Genomic DNA, 6859 nt, shown 5'->3' with positions numbered 1-6859 from the left:
TTTTTTTTCTCTTCTTTGAAGCAGAAGCACAGAATTTCCTTATATACATCTTGTTATTAGTCAAAACTAGCCCAATATCCTTTGAAGAAAAACAGAAAGACTTAAATAACACATTTAACTTCATTTTTACAAGAAAACAAGTTAATTAAATGCTTTGTGATAAATCACCTTGAAAAGTCAAGGAGACAGATTGATGGATCGACACCCTTTCCCATATCTTACATCGCTAGATGATATTGTAAGGTGCATATTTTACATAGTACTTCACAGAAACTTTCCTAATAGAGTCAAATTGTTTTAACCAACAATTAGTAAAACAGGATTCTGGTTTTATCTCTCTCCTGTGACTTCATCAGTAACTGTTCAGTAATTACAGGAAGTTTCTCAAAAGGTTAGCCCTTTCTGACTTTAAAGCCTAAATTCCACACTTCACCGTCAAAAATTAGGAGCTTAAATCAGAAAGCCACTACAGATCCAAAATCTAGCACCTGTAATGTTAAAAAGCAAAAATACATAAAATTAAGTGAGAACACAGGGCATCTGTAGTTTTAAAAACTCCCAAATGCTTCTTTTGTTAGGAGGTGTTATTACCGCCATTATAGTGTTTGTTATCTTATTATAATAGCTAAGAGAAAAGCGATCAAATGGCACATTACCTGAAAACCTATGAGGAAGACTATCATAGGAGTACTTGAGACTACCTGACATTGACATGGGAGAGGAGACAATTCATCACATCCAAAAAGCAGTGGGAAATCAACTTAGCCTGGTAGAAGTTTAGAAATCTAAGAGTTCAAGAAAGAGTTATCCAGAACACATGAGCTAACCCAGACTAACTGGTGCCTTCTCCCTCTACTCTGTCATTATGTATCAGTAATAGATGGTTTAATACTAGAAATATATTATGTGGTTTTCACTCTTGGCAATAACTTCCAGAAGCAGCAGGCAAATACAAAATATAATTGTTTGAAACAACTGTGTGTGTATATTAAATGAGTTGCTACCAGCAAATAACAAAAAATGCCTTCCTGTGTCCAAATAATCTCATTTTCCTTCCCTTTCTCTTCTGTTATGTCCTTGGATCATCTTCTAAAAACACAGATCATACTCATTTCATTCCTCGGTATGTGGCAGAGCTGAGTGCAGTTTCACTCAGGTCTTCCTCCCAGTACCCTGCCTTCATCTCCTCTTGCACCTCACCTGAGCTCCTTGGTCACATCTCCGTAAAAAAGACAAACTGTTGCTACTATACCATTCAACATCAATGCCGTGGCATTCTCTCCCTTCCTGTAGCTGCCTGGCTGTGGGCTACACTTTTCAAAGGGTCCTTCGAGATCAGTGACCTAGCTTCACGAACAGTTGAATTCCCAAAGACTAAATTCTCCATGTAAGTTCCAGCAGCTAGAATTTGCTCACTCCCTACCAAAGCAAATGAATATTTTTGAAACTATAGGAGAATACAGAAGAAAGTACAGAAGAAACAAGTATTTAAATGAAACAAAAATCAGAGATTAAATAGCAGTGCTTTATTTTAATATTCTTACAGGCATCTGCTAGACTTCGTAACAGTTAATCAGAAGAGCATATTATTCATGTGCAACTTTCTGAATGGTAGAATCTTTACTGGATCTAGCCTAACCATTAATAATCTATTTTACACAAATTTATCAAGTTAATGCTGAAATAAGGACCTCTGAAGCCAAAAGAAATCTCTCAAGCATTATTTACTTTTGCTTGTTAAAAAAAAAATCATAATGGACTTTTGAATTTTATTGCAGATTCATAGTATGAGAGAGACAATTCTGGACACAACTAAGAGGAAATTTAGAGAAAATATCCCTAACTATCAGCGGAAGAGCTCTGAACTGGTAGGAATTATTTTTATTTGCATGTTTTTAAGTGGGTGCTACTGAAAAACAGAAATAAAACATAAGCTCATTTCTCATGTATGAATTTTTCAATAAGATGAAAATAATAGGAACCTGTACATATAGGACACTGTTTGCCAATAACTTGGTAGACTGACTGTACAAAATGTTAAATCTTTTAAAAAACAAACCATTTCTACTTTCTTGGCAAAAATTTGGAAGACTTTCTCACACCTCTTACACATACTGGGCATTGCTCTATTTATTCAATTCTTTTAAAGAAGTCATAGAATGCACTGGGGGAAAAAAGGGGATTTTGTTCTGCTTACTAGAGAACTCTCTTAGTTGATTAAATTAATTAAAAGCTTGTTAGATATCAAATCAGTCTTCGAATGTCAAGTAAATGTGAAAACATACTGTAAGTAGATTTATACTCCTCCTGTAGCACTTACTCAAGTCAAAGCCCCCCCTTAAAAATAGTAAACAAAACTATCAAAAAATTATGTCAATCCTCCAGATGTTCAAAAACTAGGTTCATAAAGCCAGCAATGTCATTATATTAAATACATATAGTGGTTAACTCATCTGCTTTTGCCATTTGCACACTAGAACAACAAGCAATGGGGTTTTTTTGGACTGAAATAATGTTTCTGTAAACACGTTCTGGAATTTCACCATTCCATTTACATTAATACGGATCTTACGGTAAGTGGCCCTGGGAGAGAGCGCACTTCTGATGTCTTTGCATGAAACACATACCTTCCTGAAACACTTCCTGTCTTGCACCCGTTTTTGGATATTATCACCATTGTTTGACAAGAATGAGGTCAGCTAGGATTGCAAGGATACTTTACAGCAGCTGTTGGGCATTTCTTTGAAACTCCACAAGCCTTTAACTCCTTAACTGCCTCACCAAAACAGACATTGTAGTCTTGCAGGAACACTGGAAGAATAATGACTTTGCAGGGTGCACAGGATGCTATCCACTGAGCAGTCTCAAAGTGCTTAACTGAGGGAAATAAAAGACTAAGCTTTTCAGGTGAGCAAAAATGAGAAAGAACATGAATGCGCCACGTGATGTGTAATTGAGAAGCGTTACCACCTTTGCAGCAGCCAGGCCCAAACAGAGCTGGGGAGGCAAGACAACATCATTTATAGAGAAGAACGAGAGACATTGTGCTTGAAAAACAGCAGAAAGACAGGTTTAAAATATTAAGGTTTATCAGCATATACCCAGAGACACACACTTGGCTGACTCTCAGCAAATAAAACTGTCTAGTTGCTCAGTAGGACCAATAAAGCTGAACTAAACCTGTATAAGCAGCAGAGAGTAATCTGAATTTGCACAGAACTTAGTTATAATGCAACACAACAAACTTCCATCCCCAACACCCTCACAAAACTTCCTGATGTTTTAAAACTAGCTGTCCCTGGTCAGGCGGGCTGCCAGAAACCTTTTTAATTCATTTATGAAGCTGTATTCACACAATCACTAACATGAGGTCTGTGTACGAATGAATCTTTCAGTAGCAAAAATTTGATCTGTATCAATCATGCCCATATTTCCATTAAATGAGCCAAAATTTGCACCCATGTTATATTGGCTGTGGGAGGACAGACAGAGCCATAATGATGCAGACTGATGATAGCTGGCATACAAGCTTTACTTGTATAAAAGTTAATGTGTTAAATTTTTTTTTAATAGAGTAGAAAGTTCCACTCATGGTGTAAATTCACTGAACTGCATGGCCACTGTTTTCATTTGAGTAGCTTTAAGATGATACACACTTACTGCATCATCAAACCAAAGTTTCTTTGTTGCTTTTTGACACACTGTGTAAGAGCTGTTGAGGGGACCAGGAGAAGACCCCTGCGCCACACCACAATCTCTCCAACTCAGGCACCAGAAGAGGCTGTGAGAGAACAGCAACTGGGAGTGTAGAGTATGTTTTAAAAAGGCTCAGTTACGAGACTGATGAGAGACAAAGAGACTGTCATCATGCGGCACAAATGTCCTGATAAGACATGATTTCCATGGCTTCTTACTTTCCTTTTTCACTATGTGTTCACAGGTGCCACACACATCCTCCCCCTTTTTGTACAGTGAATCTAGTTTACATCTTGTTTCAAGGATCCTGTGATGATTTTGTAATTTAAACCACGATTTAGTTACAATATTAAGGTTGGCATAGTTTTAAAAGAGCAGCGTTCCTCCTTAGGCTGCGTACCAGTCACACTTTGCAGGGTTTTGGCAGCAAGCAACTTGGCTCATCTGTTATCGTACTGTAACACTTCAGAGTGCATACCAGATCTAAGAAAGCATTTACAAACTCAACTTGGAAAACGAAGAAATTAAAAAACATTTCACAAAACTGATTCTGTCTTGCAAAAAAAAAAAAACCTCTGTATGCCTTTGGCTGCTTCTGTCCCCACCTGAGGTAGGGCGTATCCACATATAATATATTATGCATGTGCGTGCAGGTCTGCGAGGCAACCCTCTGTGCTTCCTTCCAAATGGCAACTTTTCAAAAAGCAGTTGCCACTGTGTACCTTATTGTGTACAATAACTCAAGCTAAAGGCTGAGAAGCGAGTCAACACACAAGAAATTAGCTCAGTTTTGCCTACAGTAAAAAACAAGCAAAACAAAGACAAACACAAAAGTACGCGATTTCTAAACACTTCACCTGGCTCAAGAATCAAATTATAGCCTTATAACACTGTACCAAGATGTGCTGCAACAAGTATTACGCTGCTTTAAACTAAAGAAATTGTTAACGCCAACCTGGCATCAGCAGCAGCAGAAGACCTCTTCCTGTGCCCTTTCTTTAAAACTAGCCAGGTCTCAGTGTTGAACTACACGCTGCTTCAAAGTTCTGTTTGCACCTGACAAAGGACAGTTAGCTTTTTGGATGAGTTAAAGCCTGATAACCAGTGATACCGAACAAGTAGCTCCTTTATAAAATCCCATGATTCTGCACTTATAGACAACTAATGGAAAAGGCCTGAAAGCTGAACTTAGTGTAACAGAGGTGAGACGAAACAAGTTGGGAAACAACTTCCCCCCCCCCCCAAACCATAAACAAAAACATCAGGTGCATGCAGCATGTTAGGATACAATATTTAAAGGCCTAAGGGGCCACAGATAATTAGCAAGATGGCTAGGGCATGTTTCCTTTAAGCTGATTATCATTATGTAGCATGACATTAATAGGACTGGGTTTTTATTTTGTTTACTTTTGGGTAGATTTTAAAATATGTTATTTAGTGCAGGGAAGAGACAGATGGACTTAAGTAAGGAAAAACTGCTGTTTCCAACAAAGAATTTTCAAATTAATTGATCATTACATACATTTTAATTCAGTATTTTAATGGATAGAACAATTTTGTGTAAAAAATAAAAAAAAAAAAAAATGGAGGGAACTAATTGAGTGATAATAGACCAGAAACATTCTGGGTTTTCAAAAAAAATGCAAAAGCTACCATGTTCCTGCAGGCTGGAACATGCAGGTTATTTCAAACAATAACTCAAATTAGTTTGTCTTGTGTTCTGTACACACTGGCACCTAACTGTTGAGATACAAGCAACATGTTCTTTAGGGACAAATTATCTTTGATGAGGTGGGGAAAAATTGTCCAATCTTACAAGCAGTTCAAATGATTAATTTTAGCTTTTACTTACTGATGAATCATTGACTACACTTAATCTAGCTTTAAGTGCCTATAATTGGCCTTTACATGTGCCTACTGTAAGACTTATGCAAAAGTATCTTAGTGTTAAAGGGGAAAGGGGTCAGGGAGAGCATAACAAGGGAAACTGGTTAGGAAGATCTAAGAGACACCAAGCTTTGTGCAGAAAATCCAGTTTGAGAGAAACAAAAGAAAATACAATAAAAGAAATGTAACAGCCATAGGTACTTCACCTGATACATGCAGGTTGATTTAAAATGTTCACAGCACCCTTCAGCAGAGAGTGTCACAATACCTATCCTTGCAGTTTGAGGCATGCAAATGTTCACTGGTTCACTCAGTTAACAAAAGCAGACAGCAGCAAGAAGGCCACCTGAATCGTTTTGCCAAAGCTAACATGAAGGCAATCCCTGACAGTTCGGGTGCAGGTTCTGCTCTGGAAATCTAAGGACCAGGAAATATAAATGAGGGAAAAGCTTCACAAAGTCTTATGAGAACTGCAAAATAATTTCCAAAGGAATGCAGAGGAAGTTTCATTCCTTGTGATAACTAAAACTAGATGGAACAAAATAGTGGAAAGTATCCCAAAGAAAAAGCTAGTACTGGCAAGTTGACAGGCTACATGGAATACATTTTTTTCTTGCATCTCTGACTTCTATTAACATTTTTGTGGCTCTTGAGGCAGCAAGGTAGGAGCTTTGGTTTATACTCCATAAACACAAGCCAAAAGCCTCCCACAGTTCCATTTGGTAAAGTCAGCTTAACATGCTCAAATACACACAGACTTCTGACAGTAAGTCAAGTTCCCACTCAAACATAAATTATGCCAAAAAACTCCCAAGATTATTTCAACTAATAAACACTTGGTTAAAAAAAACGTGTCAAATCAACTTGGTCTTTACATCAATTTAATTGCCTCTTACCATAATCATTGCCTAAGCTGTAGTATGCTGCAGGAAGCACTGAAAGATAAAGGCAATTGAAAACATTCTCACAGCACTCCTCTGACTGTCATCACTTCCGTGGTTGCACAAAGCTAAGGACTCTTCACTAGGAAAAGAGATTCTCCAGCAAGTGCGCTTATGTTGTGAAAATCATTTTAAGGATGTCATAGAATCATAGAATCGTTTAGGTTGGAAAAGACCTTTAAGATCATCAGGTCCAATCGTTAACCTAGCACTGCCAAGTTCACCACTAAACCATGTCCCTAAGTGCTGCATCTACATGTCTTTTAAATACTTCCAGGGATGGGGACTCAACCACTTCCCTGGGCAGCCTGTTCCAATGTTTAACCACTCTTTCA

The 6859-nt window shown here is 37.7% G+C and overlaps 1 protein-coding gene across 3 annotated transcripts in view; it reads left to right on the top strand.

Annotated features, from left to right (window-relative positions):
- Positions 1-1780: 1780 nt before the first annotated feature.
- The window catches only part of FILIP1L (filamin A interacting protein 1-like), a 114092-nt gene continuing 109013 nt past the window's right edge, over positions 1781-6859 (top strand). For all 3 annotated transcript variants that reach the window (XM_009324011.1, XM_009324010.1, XM_009324012.1), the window contains exon 1: positions 1781-1868. The gene's annotated coding sequence lies outside the window, so the exon portion shown is untranslated. The remainder of the gene's footprint in view (positions 1869-6859) is intronic.

Source organism: Pygoscelis adeliae, unplaced genomic scaffold (assembly GCF_000699105.1).
Source record: "Pygoscelis adeliae isolate BGI_AS28 unplaced genomic scaffold, ASM69910v1 Scaffold55, whole genome shotgun sequence".
In the NCBI taxonomy this organism is placed as follows: Eukaryota; Metazoa; Chordata; class Aves; order Sphenisciformes; family Spheniscidae; genus Pygoscelis; species Pygoscelis adeliae.
This window is presented reverse-complemented; position numbering and strand designations above follow the sequence as displayed.